Source organism: Gouania willdenowi, unplaced genomic scaffold (assembly GCF_900634775.1).
Source record: "Gouania willdenowi unplaced genomic scaffold, fGouWil2.1 scaffold_125_arrow_ctg1, whole genome shotgun sequence".
NCBI classification, from domain to species: Eukaryota; Metazoa; Chordata; class Actinopteri; order Blenniiformes; family Gobiesocidae; genus Gouania; species Gouania willdenowi.
In genome coordinates this window covers 1,453-16,733 of record NW_021144873.1, presented here as the reverse complement: position 1 = coordinate 16,733, position 15,281 = coordinate 1,453, and the positions used below count along the sequence as shown (strand labels likewise).

The 15,281-nt window shown below is 35.7% G+C and overlaps 1 long non-coding RNA gene across 2 annotated transcripts; it reads left to right on the top strand.

Annotated features, from left to right (window-relative positions):
• Positions 1 to 6,049: 6,049 nt before the first annotated feature.
• LOC114458549 (uncharacterized) lies at positions 6,050 to 13,887 on the top strand. 2 transcript variants are annotated; one of them, XR_003673050.1, is made up of 5 exons: positions 6,050 to 6,111; positions 10,371 to 10,478; positions 10,633 to 10,749; positions 13,632 to 13,737; positions 13,828 to 13,887. It is a non-coding gene; the product is annotated as an uncharacterized LOC114458549 (long non-coding RNA). The 2 variants fall into 2 exon arrangements; XR_003673049.1 differs by lacking the exon at positions 13,632 to 13,737.
• The last annotated feature ends 1,394 nt before the right edge of the window (positions 13,888 to 15,281 follow it).

Below are 15,281 nucleotides of genomic sequence, written 5' to 3'. Positions count from 1 at the left end.
GACGAGCATTGACAACAAAGTGGATGAAGTCTCATGTTCATCTTCAAGTGTTGTTGTTTAAAAAATAAAATCTTCATGTAAAAAATTCTGATATACTGTATTTGTTTTTCTTTCTTTACTTTGTAGTGTAACCTAGCTGGTCAACCAGTTGTTAATAATGATGTATAATAATAGAAATAATAATTTATTTTTCTCTTGTTTGGTGTTTGTTCTTTATTTGAAGTAAATATTTAGCGGCTGTAACGCAAGCAATTTCTCACTGAGATTATTAAAGTATTTCTGATTCTGAAATTACATTCTTGAAAACTAATGTATGTACTGTATACATAAAAAGGTCACTCTTTATTTGAAGTTTTATACATAAGGCTGACAATACGCTGTCATCAGCATAAATAAGGTGTCATTAAGTTGTCATTAAGTGTTGTTTACAAAATTATGACACATTATGACACTCATTTCAGTTCAGGGGCCAAATACACAACAGTTTCATCTTAAATGGGCCACAGATTTTATGCTGGAAAACGAGTAATTTTAACATTATTGAGCCCTAGTTTGCACTTCTACATATACAGTTCATAATTTATAAAATATGTAAGAAACAAACCATATCTAAGCCGATATCAGACCCAAAAGGATCTTAAATACCCTAGATTTTGTGACCAATTTAATTAAAGGCAATACTTTGTAAAAATTTGAGGAAAACTGAAGGAGTTTGTAAGAATTTTGAGTTTTTCAACTGTTTCACTTTAAAAAATAACTGCAATCATGCGATATAAGCACCGGGAAAACTGTGAGCTTCTGCAAATATTGTTAAGATTGGTTTACACAATGATTCGTGTTTTCTCTCTCATTTTTAATTTCTCCTGCGGGTCAAATTAAATGCTATAAAGGGTCGGATTTGGCCCCGGCCCATGCGTTTGACACGTGTAGGTTAGGGTAACCAACGACACTTAATAACATCTTTCATGACACCTTATTAATGCTAATGATAGGTGTCATGTCATAAAAATAACAGCGTAATGTCAACCTTACATATAAAACTTTAAGTAAAGTGTTCCCCCAAAAAATAATGCAAAATATTACTTACTAATTTTCAAATGGCTGGCTGTGATTGGCTGATCACCATTCAATCATTCTAACTGAATCAATACGTTTTCAACAATCAATCCCTCTGTAAAAAGTGAGGGAGATGATTTTTAGTTTTAATTAAAGTGGGGGTGTGGATGAAGTAAAAAAGTGTCTGATGAAGACAATTATTCTGAAATGTGTTGGTTTCTGAACCACTTTATTGTTGATGTAACAAAGATCTTAGAACTCTCACATTAACTAATAAATGACTTTGATCACCGTGCTTTCCTTTTGTTGTCATATTGGAATAGTTTTTGTAACATTACACAACAGATGGATTCACTCAGGATTGATATATATTTATATATTATGGGTTGAACGACTTCATCATTTTAAAGGTCGACTTTTTGTGCACACTAGTTGAGTCGATGACATCACCGAGAGCCGAAGCCGAGCTGAGTGACAGCCGAGTGCAAAAAAAAAAAAAAAAAAGGCAGCCGAATGTTGGTGTTGTGCCAAAATCTGTGACCACAGGTAACGACAGTTCCAACCCCTGTGGCTTCTCGGTGGACATTTACTCCCCCTTAAACTTTTAAGCATTAACTTCACCCACCAGAGCATCTAACGCTGAAAACCACCACAACACCATCACTGTTTAGTCCTTCAGAAATATTCACTGTTACATTTTGACAACATTCAAAGATTTGCATCAATACGATTGGCCCATAGAATGTGACATCACTGTGCACCAGCACCTCCTAAGAACTTTGTACAGTTGACTTCTGCTGTGACAACTAGAAGCACACGAGCCTCCACCAGGGGGCAGTGTACCATAGCCACAATCATCCTTCTCATAGAAAGAACAGACACTCTCACTGATCAAAGGCTTTCTAAAGCACAGTCATGTACACAGTAAGGAAATAAGGGTTATTTATTATCGGTAATTCTTATCAATTGAATTTTAACTCTAGTATTTGATAGTGTTGTGGTGGTCAAGACCGGTCTTGGTCTCGAGACCAAATTTTAAAGGTCTTGGTCTTGTCTCGGACTCTGAAGCATTTTGACTCGGTCTTGTCTCGGACTCGGGCTGCCCGGACTCGGGATTTTCCGTCAAGACCGTTCGAGACCAGCACTAATTCCTGCTATTTTTAAACTTTTTTATAATGTGATAATAACACGGAGAAGAACGGGATAAAACAATCCTCATTATTTAATCCACCCTGTATAATGACCACAACCTTCCTTAATGTGACTGAGTGACGTGTGTGACACACTCATACGTGTGTGGCTACGGTGTCAGGTTGGACCGCGGAGCGCAAGGGAGAAATGAACTAATCACTGGTAAAAAATCCCAGTAAAACTCCAGAAAACAATCACCAGTAATAAATATTATCTCCCTGGTAAAGACAGTAGCTCTAATAACTGGTAAAATGATAAACTGATGATATTACAGCCTGTGAAGGCTGGATAGGGGATGCACTTACTCTGCTTCTGGGTCCTAGTGCCAGCCGAGCGTTGAAGCCTGTTCCGTTTACCGTGTTTACTGAGGTTCTTGTGTGTTTAATAAGTTCGTGTGTGTTTAATAAGTCCGTGTGTGTCCGTGTGAAAGTCTGCATGTTTATGAATCTGTCCATCCACTCTTTTCATTATATCCATGTCTTTTAAGGCTTTATTACATAATGTCGGCTGTAGTCCGGGCCGCCGCCATCTTGGTTTATGTCGTCACCAGCGCGTCATCGCCGCAGAGTTACACTAGCCCAGAATGACTTAAATAACTGTAAAGAGGTCTTATATTAGTCTATTTTCTTTTTAAAGTGGTGTTTTTTTTGTGACTTTAGACTCCAATTACATTTATGTATATAATATGTTCCCCACAATATAAACAGGTTCACAATATAATTATTTTTTATAGTTTCTGTTTCCACTGTATCCAGAATAATAATAATTCTCAACAATAACTATTGATTAATTTGTTACATGACTTTTCCAGGGTTTGAGTTTGTTTTATTTAGTTTCACATCTACCTGTAGCTCTATGTTTTCTACACTGATGACAACTTGTTTGTAGTTTTATTTCAGAAAGTTTCACTTTTACAGTTACAGTTGGAAACCTTTGTTAATTGAATATCCTAGTTATATTACAGCAACCAAATTAAACTATATCAACTAAGTGAATTAATAAAAATAACCTGTGTAAAGGCTTTTTCAAACTAAAAAATTATCTTGTGAACTCTGTGACCTGTTGACCTGAACAACTCAAAGAATCAGAATCAAGAATCATTATTTCTTGGCAGAAATGCTTTTAAACACTTGCTGTACATTCAGCTGACATAAAAATCTTGTTTTCAAATATGTAGAATAATTGTGCAGTTAGCAGTAGCAGTTTTAATATTTTAGTTAATTTTTTGCAGGCACCTTTTTTTTGTCTGTCAAATGTATTTAAAATAAACTAAAATTAAAGAGAGATGTTATTTAACTGTTGAACTTTGCCATAATTTTATTTATTTATATATTTTTTTAAATTGAAAAAAAAATGTTTATGGTCTTGGTCTTGGTCTCGGCTTGTCTCGGTCTTGGTCTTGACTCGGTCTCGGCTCCCGAAAGTCTTGGTCTTGTCTTGGTCTCGGTGCATTCTGGTCTCGGGCAAGTCTTGGTCTCGGATAGTGTGGTCTTGAACACAACACTAGTATTTGAGAATATAATTGTAAATTACTTTCAGGAGACAATAATAACTGAAATTTGAAAGAAAAAATGGCAGTCACTGTAATTTTAATTAAACATGGATAACTTAGGATGTAATTGTAATTGAAAAATGTAATTGACCCCAACCCTAGAAAGTGTAACAAACACATACGTTGAATTCTACCCATAATAACGTATAAATCTCTAGCTACGTGTAGTGTAACGCAGTGGCTCCCAAACCTTTAGTGCCCATGGTACACCAACGGACATGTATTAATCTGAAGACACACATATTGTGTAAAATAGCCTTTATAACATGTGTTATCACTCATATCATGTACAATATCTGTACATGTGAATAATCTTTACTAATGCCAAATAAAATATGACAAAGACAACTATATTACTCATTAAATATTTATTTACAAAACATTAAAAACTTAGGCATAGAGTTTGCCTCTGTATTATGAAATGAGTGAATACAAAGTTATCCTGTGACTGAAAATGAAGGCGGAGCTTCATCTGAAGTGTTGGTTTGCATTATTATAGTGCATTCCGTGTGTGTGTGTGTGTGTGTGTGTGTGTGTGTGTGTGTGTGTGTGTGTGTGTGTGTGTGTGGGTGTGGGGCAGCTTCAGGTTGGACTGGTTCTACATATTTTATCCAGTGAAGTAATGAGGGTGTGTTAGAGTCCCAGCACACACACACACACACACACACACACACACACACACACACACACACACACACACACACACACACACACACACACACACACACACAAAAACACAAACAAGTAAATAAAAGTTAATTTAAATAAAAATCTTAGTGACAAGTTAAAAGTACAAAGTATTAATATTATTAGATTAAAGGCATTGCACTAACAGCTTTAGCCAAAATAAAAACAGTAATGAACACACATCAACATCAAGCTAATCATAATTTTATAAAACACAAACTGTGACATCACTCTTTACATTTGCATTAAAATACACAGTTATCTTAAAATGACGTGAAACTACAATGAAATAAATTAATAGACCACTGTTGCCATGCGATCAGCGTCTTTTTGTTAAGCTAGTTACTTATTTTATTTGTTTCTGTTTAGTGCTAGCTGCTAACAGCTAATGCTCTGCTAGCTGCTAACAGCTAACGCTCTGCTAGCTGCTAACAGCTAACGCTCTTGAAGTGTATCAAAGTATTTAACATCTTGATATTAAAAGGTTTTTACTCTTTTGAACAAAGATGAACTGTTTCTTATACATCACAGCAAAGAGCTTAGAGGCCTTCATTTTTGAGTCAGTGTACCACTGAGATATATTTAAACTTGGGGGTCAAACAACAAGCTCCCTGTTTCACTGATTGATAGGTTGTCTTTTTCTCATCTATTTCTAGAGCAAGGTGATTCCATATATGGTGATGAGATATGACCCTGTAGGATGACCTTTCTCTTGTCTATATAGACACTAGCTCATAGTATAGATCATACTTGGACTGCATTAAGAAATGTGGAATTATGAAAATAATTTAATTTGGCAAAATCATGTTAATTTGTGCACAACTTAAATTGTTTGAAGCTCATTCACAAAGCAATTATTTCCATATTTTCCAGCGTAGAGAATGTTTTGTTTTTTTTTTTTTCATTCAAAGTTGAGTGTGTGAACAATGTGGGGACTTCCCTCATTGTAACACCATGATTGATCACATGGTCAACCAAAGTGGTTCAGATCTCATCAGAGATTACAGTCCTTTGCTTTCCTCTTCCTCTCACTCCTCTGGCTCCGCCTCTGTTTCTAATGTTGGCATCCATTGGTCCAAAACAGAAACACTCACCTGTTGTCCTTTTATGCTCAAGCTCTGATTGATAATTATAAACCTTTGTGACAGGTGTTTGGTCATGTGATCAGTCAGTGAGCGTCGTAGAGGGGTGCATGAGTTCCATGTTGTGGTCATTGTGTCTCAAATAGCAGTATTTGTGTTTAACAACGGATAAAAACTGTAACTGTGATTGTCCCAAACATCCTGGTGGTGTAAAACCTGATCTGAAGTGTGTTTTTAATGTGATTATTATTACTAGGACTACATTCAAATCTGAAAAGGCTCTGGAACAAAGACAGGTTTAGATGTTGGTGTATTTAATTATAGTAACTGGTGATGCATCACAGCAGAATGAGGGTAAACTGGTTTCACATGTTTTATACTGGGAAGGAATGAGGGTGTGGAGGAGTCCTCACCTCACACACACACACACACACACACACACACACACAGTCACAGAGCAGACACACACACAGATGAAGAACTGACCAACATCTGAAACAGGAAGGACAGCAGACCTCCAGGAACAAACTCTGCAGAGAAAAGGTTTGAGTCTGTGTGAGTGAGAGATACATTTATGTATATATAGATATTATGTCCATGCATGTATATATATATATATATATATGTACATGTACTGTATGTATATATGTATGTATGGATGCACATGTGTGTCTATATGGATATATGTTTTTATTTTTTTGTCTTTACAAGTCATAGACATTATAATATAGTAAGTGTGTGTGATATTATAATAATTATAATAATGGTATTGTGCTATTAGAGGATGAGGGGAGGAGCCAACAACAAGTTAATAATAGACTAATATGTGGGGGAAAGGCAGGGGCGTAGCACCACATTTTGGGCCCTGGGTACAAACCATCTTGTTGGGCCCCTCCTGTAACTTTTAATATGTACACTTTTATTTCACCTGGAAACTAAACTAGTATTATTATATAAACTTTCTTTTTATCTTTACATTAACCCAGAAGTTTCTGGGTCGTGACCCCATTTTAATATCACAAATGTCCAGCGACCCCTGGGACATTTTTTTCTAGAATTAATTTCTGATCATGTTTATTAAAGTGTGTTATTAATACAGAGTAGCCAGGATTATGTATTTATATACTGTATTTTATTTGAACCAGATTTATATGTTTGAGAATGTTTACGTATAGGATACAGTTATTTGATATTTATTGTGTGTGATGTGTATTTGAAAAACGATAATTAAAAAAAAGTTCTCATCTACTTTTTTTTTAATTTTATTTTATTTTTTTAATTACTAGACATTTAAACCCCATTTTAATTCTAGGCTGACACCACATGGGGTCCTGACCCCAAGGTTGAAAAAACTGCAATAACCTAATGACTCCATATCCATTAATTGTATTTTATAAATCTGTTCTACTATATTTTAATAGTTTATTGAATATTGTGTTTTTGACATACTTTTGCTACAATTTAAGGGGCGGCTGGTAATTTTTAAATGATTTATTTATTTCTTTTTTGGGGGGGGGAGGTATAACTAACACGACTTACACATTCATTCATTCATTAATAATAATAAAAAAAAATTATAAATAAAAGGAAGAGGGATCAATGATGGTTTCGACATCTAGCAGGAGGAGACTAACTCAGAGCCAATGAGGTCCCCCCACCACCCAAGCACCTACCCCGAGGACGTTAATAATAATAATAATAATAATAATAATAATAATAATAATAATAATAATAATAATTTTATTATTATTAATAATAATAATAATAATAATAATTTGAATAATAATAATAATAATAATAATAATAATAATAATAATAATAATTTTAATAATTTTAATAATAATAATAATAATAATAATAATAAATACAATGGGGGGAAATAAAACTTTTTGAAAATCAAAGATACATAAGATTATATTAATAGTAACAATAGTGAATATGTAGTCATGGTTGGGAGGGTTACTTTTAAAAAGTAATTCAGTACAAATTACTAGTTATTTGTTAAAAAAGGAATCAGTAACTTACTCTAAGTATCACTATATTAAAGTAATGTAACTGATTACTTTTGGATTACTTCAACACCAAACCTGCAAATAAAGACATAAAAGGATAGAATACGTGTAACCTGCTCACTGTATTATGAACAATTCAGTTGTATCACTGACCTAAATCACAGACCACACCTCTGGGATGGTCACCTGTAATTCCTGCTAGAAGGCTCTGTGGCTAACAGCACTAACACAACCAATATGTCCAAACATTTGGCCACACAACACGGTGTTATACTCAAGCAATGCTGTGTCTGTGACATACTTAGCAGCACCAGTGCTAGCACTAGCATTAGCACAGCAGGTCAAATTAAACAACTGGCTAACGTTGTGTGATAATGATTAAAATAAGGTTAATTAATTATCCTCAGCCAGGGGTCTGCAACATGTGGCTCTGAAGCCTTATGTGGCCCATTGACCCTTTTGTAATGGCTCCCTATAGCTTTAAAATAATATTGAAATAAATAAATATTTTCTCACAGAGGTTATTAATGATTAATTACTTTGACACCAAATAAAATCATGATATAACAATTTGTTAACTTAAAAATAAATCACATTATGCAATGACTCAGCACTTTCCTTCTTCACCTCCTGAAACATCTACAGACCATTAACTTTCCAACACCTGTGGTTAACCTGAAGTTTTAAATCCATGGTAAGATAATTAAACCAACTAAAGACTATTCTAGAAGTAAATATACATTTTAATTGTGTGTTACCTGCCAACATGTCGGCTAAATATGTATGTTTGATATGTGGCAAGAGATTAGCAATTAGCATGTGTTAACTGACATTATGTGTTATCAAATTCAAGTTACTCACTCACTCACACACACACACACACACACACACACACACACACACACACACACACACACACACACACACACACACACACACACACACACACACACACACACACTCTCTGCACGTGCCTGGTGCCTCATAATAATGTAGCAGGACTGTGCAATAATGCCATGGTGTTATAGTTTTATTCCTTCTATTTTGATGTGTCTTTCTGTATTTGATTCTTATTTATTGTCTGTAGGTTTTGTGTAAAATGACTCTGTGCAATAGATGATGTGTTAGCAGCTTATTTATGCAGCTTGCAGTCCAAAAGTCATTTACCTACGGGGACACCACAGTGTATCGTGTGGTATCTTTAGTGGTTTCCATGATAATAAGGCAGTTGATGATTGACTATTGTCTAAAGTCTACACTCTGCGTGTGTGTGTTTTATTCTTCTTTAATCCTGACATTTCTCATTGTTTACATTGTGTTTAAGTTTTGATATATTTGTAGTTTGTTCATTTCTCTAATGGTGTTTGCTTTGTCGCTTCTACTAGAGTTTCAAGTAGATAGTTTATTAAATTTGTTTTAACTACTCCTGCATTTTCAACACATTTCAACAAGTTTGGTGTCAAACTGTTCAAATAATTTAATTTATGCTGTTTTAAATAATGTCTAACTTTTCAACTTTTTTTTTAAAACTATTTAACTTTTCATTTTTCATCCACATTCGAATATTTTAAACCTTCAACAGTGAACTTCAGCTGTTCATCCATTCTTCAACTGATTTCAACCTTTAACATGTTCATCTGTCTGTTCACTTTCAGATAAAACAATCAACACATTTCAGCTTTTATCAACTTTTTCAATGCTAGGCAAGTGCTAACACTAGGCCAATGCTAATGCTAAAACTGATGTTAATGTTAACCTAATACAGTGCCAGCACCTGCATCCTCATTTATATTTTCTTCAGGAAATGTAAATATTCTACTTTTCATTGTTTAGTAGTGAATATGTTGTTTTCTTTTCCCTGGGATCCTCAGCATTATCTCCTCTTCTTCATGGTTAGCCTTAGCACTGAGCATCTTATACTCTGTTCATTATCTTCCTTTTTTGTATGAATGCAGTTTTTAATGGTTTTAAAAAGCATTAGTAATAAAGGCACTTTTGAAATTAATATACAGGCCTCAGTGCCTTGTGTTATATTTCGTTGGGTGAAAGTCCAAAGGTGGCGTTGTCCTCCATCTTTGTCCTTATACTGGTGTCACACTGAATGCACCAATCTGCTTTTTTCACCTCCGATACCGATATCTGGTGTTTCCTATTGGCCGATACTGATCCAATACATATATGAATTACAGTCAGTGCAATTAACAATGTAAAATTAAATAATGAAGGATCTGAAATTGAGAGAAAAAAAACAGCTTAACTAGCTTGGTTGGTAAACATTAAAAAGAAACAGAAATCTTCTTTTTAAAATGGTTTAGTAGAGCATTTAGCGTTAGCATTGCATTTAACGTTAGCATCACAGTATGTAGCATTTAGTGTTAGCATCACAGCGAGTAGCATTTAGCGTAAGCATTGCATTTAACGTTAGCATCACAGTAAGTAGAATTTAGCATTAGCATCACAGTGTGTAGCATTTAGCGTTAGCATCAGAGTGTGTATCATTTAGCGTTAGCATTAGAGTGTGTAACATTTAGAGTTAGCATCACAGTGTGTAGCATTTAGCGTTAGCATCACAGAGTGTAGCATTTAGCGTTAGCATCACAGTGTGTAGCATTTAGCGTTAGCATCACAGTGTGTAGCATTTAGCGTTAGCATCACAATGTGTAGCACTAACTCTCATCCAGTCAGTGTGCTGTTAAACTTCAGAGCTCCAGATATTTGTTGTGAAACTCAGAGCTTTGACATCTTTTATCTTCTCTAATGTGTGTTTTCACTCTTTACCATGATACTCAGGTAGTGCTGTCTGTCTCACACTCATATCTTCAGCTCATCATCTCATGACGTGGAGATGGGTCAGAACACGGTGAAGGAACAACATGAGGTCCAGACTGAAGATCAGAGGTGAGACCACGTCAGAGCTCAGCACTCACACCTCTGTACATCAGTGTTACACTGTGTGTGTGTGTGTGTGTGTGTGCGTGTGTGTGTGTGTGCGTGCGTGCGTGCGTGCGTGTGTGTGTGCGTGCGTGCGTGCGTGCGTGTGTGTGGGTTCAAGGACCAGGAAGCAGCTCACACCTGGACCTGGACCTGGACCCAGCTGTGTGTCCTTTAGGAGTGACCGGTCCATGCACAAATTCATGAACTTCAAAGGTGGTCCATCTACTGACCCACAGTGAGTCCACATAAAGAAGGTTGCTGGTTGTCTTCCTGATGGTCCAGGGGCCTCATTTATTGATCCGTTCATAGAACTGGTTCTAAATACGTTCAGACCAATGAAATGTAGAATGTGCACCAGTACAAAAAGAATCAGTATTTATGAAGCGTGTGGACAGAGGTCGTACACACAGCAGTGTTGATTAATCCCACCTCTTCTAAAGCTAGCACATGTTCAGGATCATTTACATTAAGACACGCCTCCAATTGACCATATATGGTAACAGCAATCCTTTTAACCCTCCTATTATTCTTGGGGTCAATTTGACCTCATTCAATGTTTATCACTCAAAAAATAATAGACTTTTTTTTTTTGCTTTATATTTCATGACTTTTCTTAATTTGATACAATTGATTAAACATAAGATGATCATGATGATATTTATTCATTGTGATGAACACATATTACACACATTGGTGTAAAACGTGTGTGTGTGTGTGTGTGTGTGACTTTACATCTCCACACCTACAGAGTTGAAACATGACATTATAAAGTAAAACTGATATTTAATTTTTTCCTTTTTAAACATGTGAAACCCCTCACACACAAAAAACAACCACAAAAACAATAAAACCATAAAGTAAAAAATAAATAAACAAAAACTCATCCACTGTTAAAAGAGGAGTGAAACTTTATAGTGAATAACTCCATAGGAATGTGTATGAACTGTATGAATGATGGTGGTGGTCAGAGGGGCCGTCTGTCAGTCTGCCCCAGGGCACCTGTGGCTACAATGTAGCTTACCACCACTAGTATGACTGGTGTGAATGAATAATTGTTTCTGTTCACGCTTTGAATTTTTATTATTATTATTATTATTATTATTATTATTAGGGTCCGATGTCCCAGAATGGGACAGAGGAACCTATTGTTTTCGCTTTTATTTCCTATTATTATTATTATTATTATACCCCGCCCGTCCGCTTTGATCGCTAATTCGACCCCCTAAAAATGCCCGAAAACTCACCGAAATTTGCACGCACCTCAGGCCTGGAAAAATTTGCTAATTTGGTGGCGTGAAAAAAAACGGACAGAAAACGCACGAAAGAATTTTTGTATCTGTCACGGTTTGGTCGTGGCGCCGCCACAAAAATGCAATGCTAATTTTCGTTAGCACGCAAAAAATTCCAAATCTCCATAACTCTGACACACAAACTTCGATCAGCTTCAAATTTCAGACAAAGGACATGTGCCCAAGCTTGGTCATGACCGCTTTGAAACATTTCCCATCATGCCTTGTGTTTTCGACCGGTGTCATTTAAGGTCATGTACACGGTTAGCATTTACAGGACGCCGTTCTAGGAAAAAGCTTATAACTCTAGAATGCAAAGTTCAAAGTGCTTCATATTTGATACACATGATGACCGTACAGCCCCAAACAACAAACGATAACCAAAAACACCCACAATGCCTTGCGCTCTCAGAGGGCGCCGCTTCTTGGGCCGTCCTACGCCAGCAGCTCTAGCGGCAAGACGACATGTCGTGTTGACTTCAAAACACTGGAGGATGAATCTTATTAGATGGAAGCACATTGCTATGGCAAATAGAGCAGGCTGTGAAAAGTGGGAGGGGCCTATCATGACACAGGAAAATCCTTCGCCATAACTACGCCGTTATACGAAAACGCTTGCAACTCCAGAATGCAAAGTTCAAAGTGCTTCATATTTGATACACATGATGACCGTGCAGCCCCAAACAACAAACGATAACAAAAACACCCACAATGCCTTGCGCTCTCAGAGGGCGCCGCTTCTTGGGCCGTCCTACGCCAGCAGCTCTAGCGGCAAGACGACATGTCGTGTTGACTTCAAAACACTGTAGGATGAATCTTATTAGATGGAAGCACATTGCTATGGCAAATAGAGCAGGCTGTGAAAAGTGGGAGGGGCCTATCATGACACAGGAAAATCCTTCGCCATAACTACGCCGTTATACGAAAACGCTTACAACTCCAGGCCAATTCCCAAATCCCCAACAGTGGTATACGTGACCATGGGTTACCGCCCCCGGCCGCTTCATCGGACCCTATGACGCCGCTCGCTGCTTTAATTATTGTTATTATTATTATTATTATTATTATTATTATTATTATTATTATTATTATTATTATCAGATTATCTAAACCCATTAACATGTGCATTAAAGCATGTTGGTGGATTATCCCCTGCTAAACTAGTAGATTAAGGCATTATTAGCAGATAACAGATGAGACTAGGATATGCTAACGTTACTGGATAAAGTTAGCAACACAGCCTTAACCACATGGTTCAATTTTATTAAATTGATTTTATCCAACGATGTGGAGAGAAAATACTTTTAAATTAAAATAAAATGAATAAATATATTAAAATAAATACAAAATAAATTAAGTTGTAGTAAATTAAATTAATGAATGAAATATAACTTTAGGACATCTGATTGTACAGTGATGAGTGTCAGCAGAGAAATGAGGAATAGATTCTGGAGTACGAGCTAGCATGATAAAGTTAACGTAACAAAAACAACAATGTAGAAAGCTATTTTTGTGATATTGCTATAAAATTAGAGATTTCTAAACAGTAAGCTTAAACATTAAGGTAACTTATGGATTGAGTGTTTGAAGCTTTGTGTTTCCCTGAACTGTAAATATCATGTATAAACTCAGCTAATTATGATCATAGCAGAGGGAAAGGTAAGTTAGAAACACTCAGTGAGATTGAAAACACATAAGTTTAAAATTGATAAACGATGATGAAAATAAATTATACTAAACTAAACGAGGAACTTTACTTAATACTATAAGTATTACAGGCTACTACTGTATTATACAAGTTATTATACTAATCGTGTAATTTGGTTAGAGTGTAAGTGACCTACTGTAGGAGCACAGGGAGCAGTGATGTCACAGGACTGGTTTCATATGATGGAGCATCAACAGACCATGATGAGTCATGAAAACATGACAAGGTGTGTTTCAAATATGTATTAGATATCATACTGAACATTTTATATGAATTATATTAGTAATCACACCTATTCTATGTAATAATTTCAAAGACTACTACTGCTGTGATGCTGCATGGTGAGGACCAATGATGCTGCACGGTGAGGACCAATGATGCTGCACGGTGAGGACCAATGATGCTGCACGGTGAGGACCAATGATGCTGCACGGTGAGGACCAATGATGCTGCATCGTGAGGACCAATGATGCTGCACGGTGAGGACCAATGATGCTGCACGGTGAGGACCAATGATGCTGCATGGCGAGGCCCAATGATGCTGCATGGCGAGGCCCAATGATGCTGCATGGTGAGGACCAATGATGCTGCAGGTCAGGATGGCTGAAGAAGTGATATTATGTTAGGTTGCAGAGTAGGGATGCTGGGTGTGTGCATCAGTGCATAATAATAATGTATATTTTATACATGTACTTATAAACATAATAAATGTGTTTTCAATGTGTCCGGTCTGGATGTGGTGTTTTTTAATGACACCTTTTTTAAAGAAAATTGAAGAAAATTCAAAGCAATACATACTGTATACAATACATATTAACATATTTTTAAACAATGTTTTCATTAATACAAATTTATGTTAGGGAAAAAATACTATTTATGGAACTACATAAACATATATTGTATATACACATACATATGATGGTGTACGTATAAGAATTGTCAATCAATGCAGTTATTGACGACAAACTACCAAAAATCCCAGTTATGTCAATGGATTTGAATTTCCTGCCACTAACTTCCGGAACAAATTGAGTTTACATGAATCATGTGATGGTCAAGCATTTTGGACTTTGTCGTATAAAGCAGTGACCCCCAACAGAATCTGTATCCCCTGCTGTGGGAGCGCGCATGAAGGGCGGAGCTACAATTCTGTGTTTAGATATCAGTTTATCTTATTATTAAAACTAAATGTGGATTGTTACAATCATGCTTTGATTGTCAAAGATTAATTATTATTCATGGTTTATTTTTTAACGTACGATAATTAAATGTTATTTTCAAAACATCTAATTTCAACTTAATCTGAATCTAACATCAAAACCATGTACGTAAGCAGAGACAAAACTGATATAATCCAGACAGTAAGATTAACATTAAAAAGACAGTTTGAGCAAAATACACAAAATCTAAATTAACAAATAAAAATTATTATATTTTAAATATTAAACAATTCATATATACCTAATAAATCAAATAAAGCAGACACAATAGATCCCTAAATAATATATAATTTGATAATAATAATAACATTTCTACCTAAATAAATGCAGTTTGCTATTTTGTACATTACGTGTTGTTAAAGTTAATAGTATTCATAGATCTGCTTGACAATGTCATATATTCTCCATTTTCTATGAAAGTGTAATGTTGCTAGGCAACCAGCATGCTAACTAAACGTTAGCTAAATACTCTCTGGGTTCTAGACTCAAACACTCTGTAATTCAGTCTTTAGATCAATGTGTCCAACTTGTGATACAGTAAAATCAACAC